General features: G+C 56.7%; 1 protein-coding gene across 1 annotated transcript in view; it reads right to left on the bottom strand.

The window, feature by feature from the left end:
* Positions 1–13,393, bottom strand: part of FBXL18 (F-box and leucine rich repeat protein 18) — a 59,348-nt gene that overhangs the window by 6,487 nt on the left and 39,468 nt on the right. The window contains exon 7 of the mRNA XM_080383866.1: positions 2,747–13,312. The gene's annotated coding sequence lies outside the window, so the exon portion shown is untranslated. The remainder of the gene's footprint in view (positions 1–2,746; positions 13,313–13,393) is intronic.

Here is a 13,393-nt window from a genome sequence, read left to right as displayed (position 1 = left end):
GCGATGCCATGGCACTGCCAGCTCTGGTTTGTGATCCCACAGCGGCAGCTGCCAGGTAATTTTTGCTTTTTGCAAGACCCCGCTGCAAAGACTGCTCATTTTAGAGGGTTTGCAAGGACTACGCGCTTCAGGGGTTGCTGGATTGGTCGTGCTTTGGGGGTTGCTGTAAACATACCTGAGCCCATGAGAGATGAGGACAGTCGAATGCTGCATACAAAGGTCCTGGCAGGAGCCTGGTGGGACTGTGCCTCAGTTTCCCTGCCTGTGCCTCTGCTGCCTGCCCAGCCCCAGGAGCACCCAGGAGCAGCTGGGATGGAGGGTTTCAGCCCTCAGCAAACAACATCAGGATGTCCCACGGGGCTCTAGCCCAACCACGGACATTCCATGGTCAAGGGTCCAGCAATTCCCTGCCCGAGCACCTCTGTCCCTGCTGCCACCGCTGCCCTTGGCGAGCAGGACAGGAGCCTGGCTGTGCCCTCTCCCTGCCCTCACTCCCCAGCGCTGGACCTGGGCACCCAGCCCGAGTGCCCCCAACCCAGGACCCTCTAAAGCATCGCTGCCAGAGCACGCACCCACGCGAAAACCCATAACACAGAAACATTCATAACCTGGCTGATGAGATTAAATTACCTGCCCCTGGAAGAATAAAGGAGGCATTCAGCCATTTTTTAAATGTCTTTTCCCCTGCCAAGGCCAGACACCACGGTGACGGTCACGCACAGAGGCAAAGAAACATGAGCCTTTGCCTCTCCCTCTGAGGGTGACCCCAATCCGCCCCACGTCCCCCCCTTCCCTGACCCTTTAACACCCAGGAAAGCACATGCTTTGCTCACCCGTCATGAGCTCCCTTATCTTTTAATAAAACCTTTAAGAGCAGAAGTCAGGCAGTGCTGGCACAAAGGCAACTAAACCTCCTCCCGGGACATTAATCATTTTCTTTGACACGTTTTGCTAATTAGCCAAAGCATTTGCCTTGACAGGGGAGAAACTGGGGCCTGGGGGAAAAAAAAAAAAAAAAAAAAAAGAAGGGGGAGAGGTAGAAAGGGAGGAAAAAATGGGGGAGAAGAGCTGACGTTGCTCCTGTGACATCCAGCATCCCTGGGCATCACCTTACTGGGAGAAGACCTGGCCCCAGCCCAGGGTTACTGGGACATGGTGATCTGCGACACACCTAGCGTCATAGAATGGTTTAGGTTGGAAAAGACCTTTAATATCATCAAACCCAACCATTAACCCAGCACTGCCAAGCCTACCACTAAACTAGGTCCCTAAGCACTGCGTGTACGTGGCTGCTAACCCCTCCGGGGATGGTGACTCCACCTCCCTGGGCAGCCTGTCCCAGTGCTGACCACCTTTGTAGTGAAGACATTTCCCCTAATATCCAGCCTAACCCCCCTGGCACAACTTGAGGCCGTTTGCTCTTGCCCTGTCGCTTGTTCCCTGGGCGCAGAGACCGACCCCCCCTGCCCACAGCCCCTGTCAGGCAGCTGGAGGGAGCGATCAGGTCCCCCCCGAGCCCCCTGCTCTCCAGGCTGACCCCCCCCAGCTCCCCCAGCCGCTCCCCACAGGGCTTGTGCCCCAGCCCCTTCCCCAGCCCCTGCCCGGCTCTGGACACGCTCCAGCCCCTCCACGTCCCCCTGGCAGTGAGGGGCCACAGCTGAGCCCAGGGTTCGAGGGGCGGCCGCACCAGTGCCCCCAGTACAGGGGGACGGGCACTGCCCTGGCCCTGCTGGCCACGCTGGTTCGGGTACCAGCCAGGATGCTGCTGGCCACCTTGGCCACCCGGGCACACGGCTCCTGCTCAGCGGCTGTTGGCCAGCCCCCCCAGGCCCTTTCCCTCTGGGCAGTTCCCAGCCCCCTGCCCCAGCCCGCAGCGCTGCGGGGGGTTACCTTCCCCAACCCACTCCTTATTACCCCAGTTATTACACGTTGCAGCAGCCGTGGGTTATTTGAAACATGCTGTTTGGAGGTTTAACTCACTGATTTATCTTTTACATGGCTGTTAATCCTCGAGACACATGTTTTCTATCAGCTGTTGATATTTAACATACAATAAGTGTCTTATTAAATCGCAGTGACTGGCTCCATGCAGACCGCTCCCCCAAAACCTGCCCTGGGGGCACCCCGAAGGCAGGCAGGGCACCCAGCTCAGGCACCGCTTTTGGGTGCACAACACGTTATACCCAACAGTGAGAGAAATACAGAGCGGTGAATGCTCTGCTGCAGCAAGAATTCAGCCTTTAAATGGGGTCTTTGAACCCCTAAGCGGTCACCTCTCCACACATGGAGAGAACCCCTTGCAATTTTAAAAAATATATTATTTTAAAGGGTTTTCTGGCAATGCTGTGGTGGCCAGTGATTGCAGGGATGAGCCCATCCCACGCAGGACCAGCTACTGCCCCAGCATGACTTTTTCCAAGACTCCAACCCAGTTTTCATAGGGCCTGATGTTTTTTTGGGGGTAGGAACCATAGAAAGAGCAATCCGTAGTGAAATCACTCTAATCCACTGTATTGGAAAAAAAAAATCCCAAGGAGAAACCATCGCCTGCTCATGCCTCCCCCCAGCCCAGCACGATAAAACATTGGCTCCTGTCCCATCACTTAACATCAGCTCTCCATCCGAACCGCCTCGAGAAGAGCAGGGCAGAAAACCACATGGCACAATCCCCTTTTCTCCGCAAAAACAAGCGTGAGGACAACTAAATTGGGTGATACAGTCCCCCACACACTGGAAGAGCACCTACCCGTGGGTGTCCCCAGCCCACAGCGGCTTGGCTGTCCCCATCGTCGGGTACGAACGAGTGAGAGCAGCATCCCGGAGCCAAGCCAGTCCTTTGGGTAGTGTTAAAAAACTAAATCACAGCTCTTTGCTCCTCTTCAGCACAAGCTTCTCATTGCTGCGGGATGACACACACTGCCCCCTCCAAAACAAGGCGCTTTATTATTATTCTGTTTCTAATTTGGGGGTTGGAAATAATTTTCCATCCCAGCTTCCAAACTAAACCATCCCCCCCAAAAAAAAAAAAAAAAAACAAACAACCACTGATCTGCTTTCCAGAGAGCAGTGGCAGGGTTGGTTCTTTGTATGACGAGTCAGGGGGGAAAGCTCATGGCAGTGAGGGATGCACTGAGGAGCATCCCTCTCCATGCCCATTCCAAGAAAAAACATTTTTTAAAGCCAATTCAGTTAAATATAAAGCTGCCCCAGGCTCCCTCTGTGACTGGCTGGGGCTGGGATGGGCTGGTCCCACTGGGAAGGGGCCATACTCCATCCCTGTCCTCTGAAGGATGGGGGCGGGGAAGGAGGTGAAAGGCAAGTATTTGGGAAGCAGCGCGGTGCTGGGAATCCGAAGCGTAAATCAGCATCATTCACCATTTTGAGTGTTTTAACCCAAATCTACCCATGGATCCTGCTTGCTCCCTGCAAGGCAACAAGGAGCCAAGCCACACAGCGAGGTCCCACTTCACCCTGTCCTGCCTGGCTCTGGGGACAGTGGGGACACCCAGAAAGAGCCAGGCTGAGTCCCCACCCTGTCACCCCAGGTCATGCCACAAACCTTGCCGAGAGGCTGGGGGGGCCCCATGCAGCCGGCGGTGCTGGCAAGCGTGCTGAAACCAGCACACAAGGAGCTGGCGTGGGGCGGTGGAAACCCTCCAAGCTTCCTCTGCTGTTGTATAAGAGCCACTCAAAAATAATAATCCCAAAAAAATTCAACCCTGGGAGCGCGACCAGGCTGCTTCCCAGGTGGCCAACAGAGCATGGTTTGCACAGCCAGCCCTGCACACAGGCAGGGAGAAAAAAAATTGCCTTCAGGTGAGGCAAGCTCCACAGGAATGTCAGGATCCCAAATATTTTCATACCAAAGATCTTTATTTAAAAAAAAAAAAAAAGGGAGAGCAAGGCACAGTGGCAGAAACACCCGTCATGCTGAGCGGCTGCTGCAAAACAAGTATTTTCCGTGAGTCACCAGTGGAAAGACCAGATCAGGCGTCCCATGGGTGGGCTTGGCCAGAGCCAGCCCCCTGTCCCCAACGCAGCCGGGAGGATGCTCGGCGGGGAGATGCTGCATGCGCAGCCCTGGGTACCTGCACCATGTCTCTCTCGGATGCCTGACCCTGCTGGGGGGCTTTTCCCGAGGCCGCCAGTAAAATTACTTTGGGGTCACGCTGGGATGGATCCAACGAAAAACCCAAAGCACCGAGGGCCTCCAGGAGCGGGGCTGCATCCTGGTGGTGTTTAGACATCGGGAGCAGTGTTTAGTCTGTACCAGCAGCACAGGATTTTCCTGACCCCCCTTTTCTCGGCCACCAACATTTCACATGGAGACCCACCGTGTGCCCTCACCTTGGCCTCGGGGCTGCTTTGCTGCTCTGCCACTGTCCCCTGTGCCCTCTGGTGTCTTCCCGAACCCTTGGGGATGGAGGGAGGCAGCGGCAGGGGGAGAAATAAAAATCAGTGAAAAAGTGGGAAGGAGCAACCCGAAACAAACAGGTTTGATTTATTGGTGGCGGGAAGGAGGCGAGTGTGTTGAAAGGCAGCGCAGGAACTCCTGGGGATCATAAATCCCGGTGGGAGCGGATAGAGCTGATGTGCTTCCACGCGCTGGGAACGCGGGAGGTTACAGGGAGGGCGGGCGGGTGAAGTTTAGGGAATCTGGGGTGGGGTGGATTTTTTTTTTTTTTTTTTTTTTTTGGTTTATAAAAAGGCAGTGATGAAGGGGAGGCAATGCCGCAGCTCCGACCGCCCTCCCTCCCCGGGCAGCACCCAGGGCAGGGTGCCGGCCGCAGCCCAGGAAGGGCTGGGATCGCATCCTCGGGAGGGCTGGAGCTCCGTCCCATCATCGTCACCCGCAGAATAACAGCAATACTGGCTGTGTCGTGGGTACAGAAACGGCACGTACTTGTTGCTGGCTGGGTTTCCTGGCAGCCCCAGGCAGGATTTGGCTGCACAGGAATTTGGAAGCTGCCTTAAATCCAGAACGAAATGAGAAAAGCCTGAGAGCGACTTTCCGAGCAGAGCTCAGCCACAGATCCCTGCTCAGCACCAGCTCAGCGGGGCACTGTCCGTGGCTGCCCTCTCCCGCTCCATCCCAGCGCATCGGTTGGGGCTGAGGCTGGAAACGCAGCTGCTGGGCATCGCATCCTCCACCGGGACATCGAGGAGGGCTCCCCAGCACCCCCAGCCACCACCGCCTCCCTCCCCTTCCTCCCCAAAAAGCCTCCTCAGCTGCAATGCACCTCAGCATCCAACTCTCCATCCCACCTCCTGCCGCCACGACGACCCTGACGATTGGTAGCACCGATACGAAACCCCATAAATCCACCTCCCCTTCACCCTGGGGCTGCCGGTGGCTGCTCTCACCCCGCAGATGCGCTGGCTCAGCTACGGGCTGACACCAGGCTTCACCCTGACCTTCAGATTGACAGGGCAGTGATGGCATTGCTGGGAAGACCCATGGTCGGTGGCCGTGCTTGCTGCTCATTCAGGTGGGTATCGAGGAGGAAAGGGATGAAAAAGAGGCAGGAGGTGCTGAGCACTCTAAAAATCAGCAGCAAAAATGCAAATAAATTAAAACCCATGCCACAGCCCCCTCCAGATGCTCAGGAAGGTGTTTCCCTACCTCCGAAGCTTTGCATGGGCAGCTGTCCTCATCCAGGGTCAGAGCTGGGGTCACCTCAGCTCCATACCCATCAGGGGTCTGGCTCTGGCTCTTCATGCTCCAAAATCCACCTCCAGGGACCTGTCTGCTGCATCCTGGATCACTGCATTCATGGGAAATTCAGTATTTCTTGGGAAAAACAGGCCCAGCACCTGTGACAGGGGATTATCTGTATCTGCTCAAAACCACTCCCCACCCTGAGCAGGGGTGCTGCCCCAGCCACAGCCTTCCCTCCAACTGCCAAAACGTGGGTTTGGCCACGCATGGGAAAAGCCACGCCGGCTTCAAGCTGGAAAGCAGTGTAAACCACCACCACTCCCAACCCGCGCCAGTTTCCCAGCCAAAGCTTGGCTTCCCCAGCCACATCCTCGGGTGGAGAGGGTCCCAGTGATGGATGGTACCCACTGCTGCATCACTGGAGGAGGCTCTGGGATTTGGGTTCCCCCTCATCCTGGCGAGCCGGGGAAGAGCAGCAAAGTACTTTCCAGTGCAGTGATTTTTTATCTCACTTAGAAGTACATTTTTAATTAATATTGCCATTACCCCATGCACTCGCTGTATAAACAAGACCTCTCCTTGATGGTTTAAATGGCCTGAAATCACACACCTTAATTAAGGCGTCCGTCGGGGTAAATAACCAGCCTCGCTGTTCTGCCAAAGAGAAGGGGAAGCCCAGGGCAAGGCGTAGGGTTTTCTGCAGGAATAAATATGCTCTGAATATACCCCAGAAACATCACCTTTGTGTTTCCCAGCTTTCAGGGCTGTTTCCCAGGGTTTCAGGGATGGGGACCAACACAGCAAACCCCACACCGTGTCCCCTGCAAGTCCCTATATTTGCCCTAAAGGGATTTTTCTGCTTTTTTGCCCCAGCTCCAGCACCACCCCCCTTTCCTATAGCACCTGGGACACGACAAACATTATTCAACATCCCAGCTGGGTTTTAAATATTAATCCTTTAACTCCCAAACTGGAACTTGCAGGGGAAAAAAATCAAGCCTGACGGGAATGGGACCCCTGCCACAGCACTCCCTATTTTTCAGGCATCTCAGCTGCCTGAGCATCATTTTGGGAAGTGAATGGCTTTTCCACATTGGGCTGCGGCTCGTGCTGCCTCTCCCTGCTGAAGAAGTCCTTGAGCATCGTGGAAAGGGCTCAGCTTCACTTTGGCGGAAAGCTGCTTTCTCGGCAATAACTTCAAAAAAACAAGCTTTCTGTAAGAAAAATAGATGGTTTGGGATCACTGGGGGCTGCTCATCAGGGATTGGGGGCTGCCTTTGCCCCCCCCCCCCCCCCCCCCCGTCCCCCATCAGCCAGTGTAGCCTCCCCAAGAAAGCCATTTTTGCTAATTGTTAATAACCCAGTGCAAAGAAGGGAAGGGGGAGAGGGGGGAGGAAATCCCTTCGTGCCCTAACTTATACACAGACAAGAAAATGTTGTTAAACTAAACCAAACAAACGAATCAAGAGGCAAAGAGAAAAATCACATTAGCCCGAATCATAAATCCTGGAGAGGGGTATTTGCAGGCTGAATTGCCAAGTGCATTGAAACTGCCGAGAATCCGAAAAGCAGATAGCCATAAAGGCAGACAACGGCCCTGAAAAAATGCTTTGATTAGGATCTGGGCAGCATTCAGCCCAGATGTTCATTTGTCAATGAAAGAGGGATGGGGGGGAGGTGAGAAAGGCTTTAAATTAATCTTTACAACTAGAAAGGAGCTTGTAATACACACCATATGGGGAGAAACGTCCTCAGAACCCCCTCGCCTTCCCCCAGCCCCGCGTGTTTGGAGTCAGGCTGGGACCCTCTGGCCGGAGCGTCTCCTCCCCGGCTCCATCACTGTTTCATCCCCCTCTTTTCTCCATGCACCAAACACCCTGTGAACCCAAACTGCTCGGCTCAGCCCCTTCCACATGTGCTTTTTTTTACTGTGAACAAAACAAACTGCAATTCCTTTTATAACGCCAGCTCTCTTTTATTATCCCCCACCCACCCCCCCGCCCCCCAGCCCCAGATACCTGCTCCCCTCTCCCTCCAATATCCACATGTGGTTTCTTTTTAACCCTTCCGAGATGGCGGCGGCAGGGGGAGAGGAGGGACGAGGCTGTTTATTAAATGCCAACCATTCAAATTAATTCTCCTAATGGACTTGCCGACATCATGGTGTGCATTTAAATGAACGCTTTGTCATATTTCATAGCCAACCTGCAGCTCTCTGCAGAGCAAAACCTGCTGGAAAGCCGGGCTGGGAATAGCAGCAGTGACAGGGACAAACCTATGAAGAAATAATAAGAGTTAAATACAAATCCCAAACGCAACATGGGGGTGACAAGGAAGCCCTTGGAAATTTGCAGGTGCGGGTGCAAGTGAGGCCCTGGGCAAGGCAAAGGGAGCTGTGCAACTGGAATGAGAGCTTCATGCCTGCATGGGAGGGGGGAAAATCCCCTCGCTGCTGGGGCAGGAGGGACCAGAGACCCTTCCTCACCCAGGCCAGCACAAAGCCACCACTTCCCAGCTGGTGTCTGGGCTGTGCTTGCTACACCGAATACCCAGGGAGCCCCACCACAGCGGGGACCAGCCCCAGCACCCCGCAGGGATCCAGGGAGGAGGCAGACCCCCATCCATGCTGCATCCCTAGCCGATGCATCGCCCTGGATCACCGATCTGGGGGCTGACAGCAGAGCTGCCCGGCCAGCATCCCTCCTCACTGCACAGGCTGGGATGCTGGAACACAGCCCCTCCTCAGCGAGCTGTTCCCGCTGCAGAGCCGGCCACCCCGGCTCCTGGCAGAGCATCCCTGCTGCGCTGGAGTAAACCAGCCTTCCCCCACTGCCACCCCCAGGACAGCCACAGGTTCCTCACCTTAGTTTGGCTTCGAGAGCTCCGGGTCCTTTCATCAGGCTGGTGGGGAGCCGGCATGTGTACACACACATCACTCGCTTGCTGCAAGTGCCAGCTATCTCCAGCTCACCACCTCTCCTCCCATCTTGTTCCCTCTCCTTCTCCCCCTCAGTTAAAAGCTGCCAGGGGGATTTCTTTCTGTCCACCTTTGAGGGTTCTCCTCCTTTTCTCCATCCTGCCCAGCTTCCCCGGGGCCAGAGGATGAGGAGGGGCTGGGGGAAGCATTGCTGCTCCCCTCCTGTTTGGCACACCGGCCGGAGGAGGGGGTTTCACACACCACAAGGGCCCAGGGAAGGGGGGACCTTTGCAGTTGGTGATGTGGATGGGGGCGGCAGCCCTGGCCAGGGGTTTGGCGTGGGCAGGAGAGCAGAGCGAGCAGCAAGTGCTGGCAGCTGGGGCCCCCCTGCACTCCGAGCCCCCCAGCCGGCTGAAGGGCACTGAGCATCCATGGGCTGGGAAAGCAAAAAGGACGAGAGCAGGTGCCGGGCTGTGGGCTGGGGTCAGTAGGTGGGACACCGGTGGCTTTGGTGGAGCAGAGCTCTGCCGTTTTAAAAGCAAACATTACATCGTATTGGGCTGATGGTGTCTGAGCTCATAGGGTATTATTAGCAGCCCAAGCAAAATGGGAGTCGGGGGAGGAAACTGCTCACCTTGGAGGAGACCACGGGAGCAGCAAGATCATCCCAGCAAGAGACTCGGCTCAATCAGAAGCAGGAGCTGGCTGAGGATGGGGCTGGTGCTGCCCTTCCACACCAGGCAGGGTCCTGGGCCACAGCAGCAATTTGGGGCTCATCGGTCACACCTGGAGCCCCGGTGGGGCCACGGGAGCCGTTCAGACAAGCGTGTGCCCTCAGTAACACCCGTGCACAGAGATTTCCTCTCTCAGCCCCGTCCTTTTACCCTTACACATCTCTGAGCACAGGCGCTTCATGCTCCTCGTGCTGCTGAGCCACAGTCCCTGGTCCCAGGGGTCCTGGTCCTGTCCTGTCCCCTCAAGCTCATCCCTGGACCACCGGGGCTGGGGAAGGGAGACCAGGGGCACCGGAGGGCTGGGATAAGATGGAGCCAGCCGGAGCGATGATGCACCCAGAGAGAGCAGGGGGTAGAGGGGGGACACGGCTTCCCCAGGCACCCGTCCATCTGTCTATCCACTTGCCCACTGGCATAGCAGCCCCCGCTACAAACACGGGCTGTAAAAACGTTAATAATCACCATCACAACAGCCCTTTCATTTTCTTTCGATATGAAAATAAACTGGTGCTGTTTGCAGAAGGTTCTCATTTAGGGAAACATCTGGAGTCAGCACTTCTCCCCCAAAGGGTAGCGAAGGATTCAGAGGATACCAGCCCTCATGCTGGGGAGGAAGAGGAGGAGGAAGGAGTCCATTTGCCTGGTCCCTGGGGGAGGGGACGTGGCACATTTCTGCTTGGTGTCTGCTGCCTGGCCTCAAGTGAGCAAGTCACCATCCTTCCCTGGGGCGAAGGGTGCAAACCCCCCAGCACCCCGGCCAGAACAGCCCCTCCAGCTCCCAAAAGCTGTGGGTGCCGAGAGAGTCTTGGCAATGCCTGAGGGACCCCCAGGGACAAGGGGACCCCCAGGTTTGGCTGCTGGGGAAGGACCTTGGCTACCTGAGGGGACAGGAGGAGCAGGGATGCTACTGGTCTCTGGGGCTGTGGGTGACTGGGGAAAAGGGCTTACAGAGCAGCAGCGCATCTGGGGACACAGCCCAGCCAGTGGATGTCACCCCCTTTTTCAGGTCCTTCTGGACCTTCTTCCAAGTCCTCTGAGGGCCCCAGGGCAGGAGCATCACCCCAACCAGCAACAGCTGGGGTGCAAGCAAGGCCCTTCCTGCCACCCCAGGGGCTTGCAGGTGAGGAAGGGTCCTGTGTCCTGTCCCATCCCATCCCTGGCAGGTCCCCAGAAGCCAGCAGGACACTCGGGGCCAGCAGGGGGCATGTGAGCAGGACGGCATCCCAGCTGGCCCATGTCCCCAGGCGGGATGGTCCCCACACAGGCAGAGCTGCCACCAAGCTGTGGTGACATCGGGCTGTGGTGACATCTGCTGGGCTCTCGCTCAGGAAACCCTCCAGGCCCGGGCTGCCCACAGACCCTCTGGCACCGCACAGCCCTGACAGGTCCTGCTCCCGCACACAGCCCAGGGGCTCCAGCCGCAGCTCCACATTGCCAGCCCCAAGACCACCCCGATCCTCTCCCGCCCCAATTCGGACACCCAGGACCACCCCGATCCTCTCCCGCTCCAATCAGATACCTCCACATCTCATGCCCCACCACCAGCTCCAGGCAAAGCCCCCAGACCACGGCAGGCGGGGGAGGGGGGGGGCAGCACCCCCCCAGCATCCAGCACCCATGCTCCCTGGGCAGGGGTCCCAGGGGGGCTGTGGTGTTCCAGAGGAGACCGAAGAGCTGAAAAACCTGCATTAAGGGAGAAAATGTGCAAATTAGGAGTGGGGGTAGGGACGGGGCGGGGGGGGGGGGGGGGGGGGGGGAAGAGTTGTTTATCTAGAGCTGATTTTGATTTTCTTCTTTCAAATATCAGCAGGATGCTGAGCCTCGCCTCATTATGCAAATAGAAGCAATTAGAGCTCACCCAGGCTCTGCCCACGTGATGGGTTTATGGCACTCGCAGAAATCCTTCCTGCTGCATGAGAGGAATAACAACAGCTCCCCTGCACCGGCTCCAGCCCCGCCATGGCTGGGAACCCGGACTCTTCGGAGAGGGGAGCCCCAGGGCCGGGACAAGCCCCCCCATCACCACCCCGGGGCCTTTCAGAGCCCTCAAAGAAGGACTTTCCCAGGGAAGAGCCTTTCCCTCTTCCATGGAGACACCAACCCTGCCAGCAGCCAGTCCTTCCCCGCTCTCGGGATGGGAGAGGAGAGGGATGGAGGGGGAGAGCATCACTGGGAGCGACTCGAAAGCCTTTTTCTCCACCGAGTCAGACAGTCCGCCCGCAGCAGGGCATCACCATGCCTTGGGACTGGTGTCTGAGCGGACGTGCTTTGCTGACCACCAGCAGAAAGAGGCAAAACAAAAATACCTGAGTGCCCCGAACTGGGCTTAAAAGGCAAAGCAAACTCACCCCCCCACCCCGCCCCCCAGCCCCAGTCCCACCTCGGCTGCAGCAGGATGCGCGGTGGTGGCTCCAGTCCCCATCCGGCACTTGGCCTCCCCAGGGGCACACGCCGACCTGCAGGAACCAGACACAGGACCATAAATCAGGCGCGACTCCCATAAATCCATCATCTTCCTCCTGATTTACATCAAGGTAGCTGGGAGGATTTATTCCCGGTACCTGCCTCGAGTTTCCCACCCCCAGAAGAGCACAGGAAAAAAAAAACAGAACAAAAAACCACCAGGCTCTTAGAATATTGATCTCTCACCTAAATCTTCTATTTTTCCTTTTTTTTGGTGCAAATGGAGATTGATGAGCACAGGCTGGCAGCTCCTCACCTCTGAGGGCAACTACTATCTCTTCTGGGGGAGGGATGCCCATGAGTTCTGCTTCACAGAGACCATCACCCGTGGCCCGGGCAGAGCTCCCAGCACCCGGCCCTTGCTGCGGAGCGGGCTGGGAGACATCAGCACGGACCGTCCCACAGCGTTACTGCCTTTCAGCCAGTGAGCATCCCACAGGAAACCTCCAGCCTGCATCCCCATTCCGACTCCATCCCCACACCGACTGCTCTTCCCAGGGCTTTAGGTGGGAAGAGCACCCCGGGAGCCCCTTCCATCTCCCCCAGGCAGAGCCACTCAGGCTCACACCGCAAGGCAGTGTGCGATTGCCATGGAGAGACGTATTTCTGCAGCCAGAGGATGGTTTGGGAGTCAGACCCTCGTACCTGCCCTGAAGGATGCAAGTGTGACCCAAAGCTTTAGGAGCCAGCCAGGCACCCAGCAGCATGGCTGGAGCTGCCTTGGGGTACTCCCACGTCGTCGTCCCCCCCCGAAAGAGAGATGCTTGCTCAGAACTTCTCCATGCACTGAAGACACTCAGTGGCACCATATGTGACACCAGACACCGAAACGCAGACCCTCCTTGGTGTTACCACCAGAGGACAGGGACCGGCTCAGCCGTCAGCCGCAGTGCTCTGGAGCCAAGCTGCTTTTTTCCCCAGGACTTGATGCTTTCCAGACCTTCTCCCAAAGGTGCAGGCAGGGGCTGTAACAGGGGTAATGATTCCGCCGGCAGGCTGCTTCTGTGGGACTCCTGCCCCATCAGAAAGATGCCTTCACCTCCTGGCGGGACTCACACTGGGGCTTGGCCACACGCAGGGAAGCAAAACAGCTTCAGTGCAGTCAAAAAAGAGGGGTCCGGTCCTGACCACCCCAGGGCTTGGCACGCAGGCTCCTCTGCCCCACACTTGTGGGTCCTTGGAGGAGCTGAGGAACTGCACAAGGCAGGTGTCAGCTCCCCAGAGCCGCTTCCCTGTGGAGCGATGCAGGCAGGCAGCGGGAGCCACGCGAAAGGGCTGAGTCAGCACCAGGAGAGTCACCCCCAGCCAGGCCATTTGGCAGGCAAAGGTTGGGAAGGAGCTTTTCTTCCGTAACAGGGCCAAGTGAATAATTCATAGTGGATAAATAATTCACCAGGAGTTTAGCCTTCCTCTGGCAGCGGATTGTCTGCGAGCTGTTAGCAATTATCCCGTATTTATTTGCGATGCTGAATTTTTAGTTGAATTATTCAGACAAGCCATTGCTGGGCTGAGGAAAAGCCTGGGGAAAGGAGGCGATACCTGAAACGACAGGAAAAATCATCATCAGGATGAGTCCATGGCTGGGGAAGATACGGTGTTGTTATGATTATTTAGCATCTG

Source organism: Falco punctatus (assembly GCF_963210335.1).
Source record: "Falco punctatus genome assembly, chromosome: 4".
NCBI classification, from domain to species: Eukaryota; Metazoa; Chordata; class Aves; order Falconiformes; family Falconidae; genus Falco; species Falco punctatus.
This window is presented reverse-complemented; position numbering and strand designations above follow the sequence as displayed.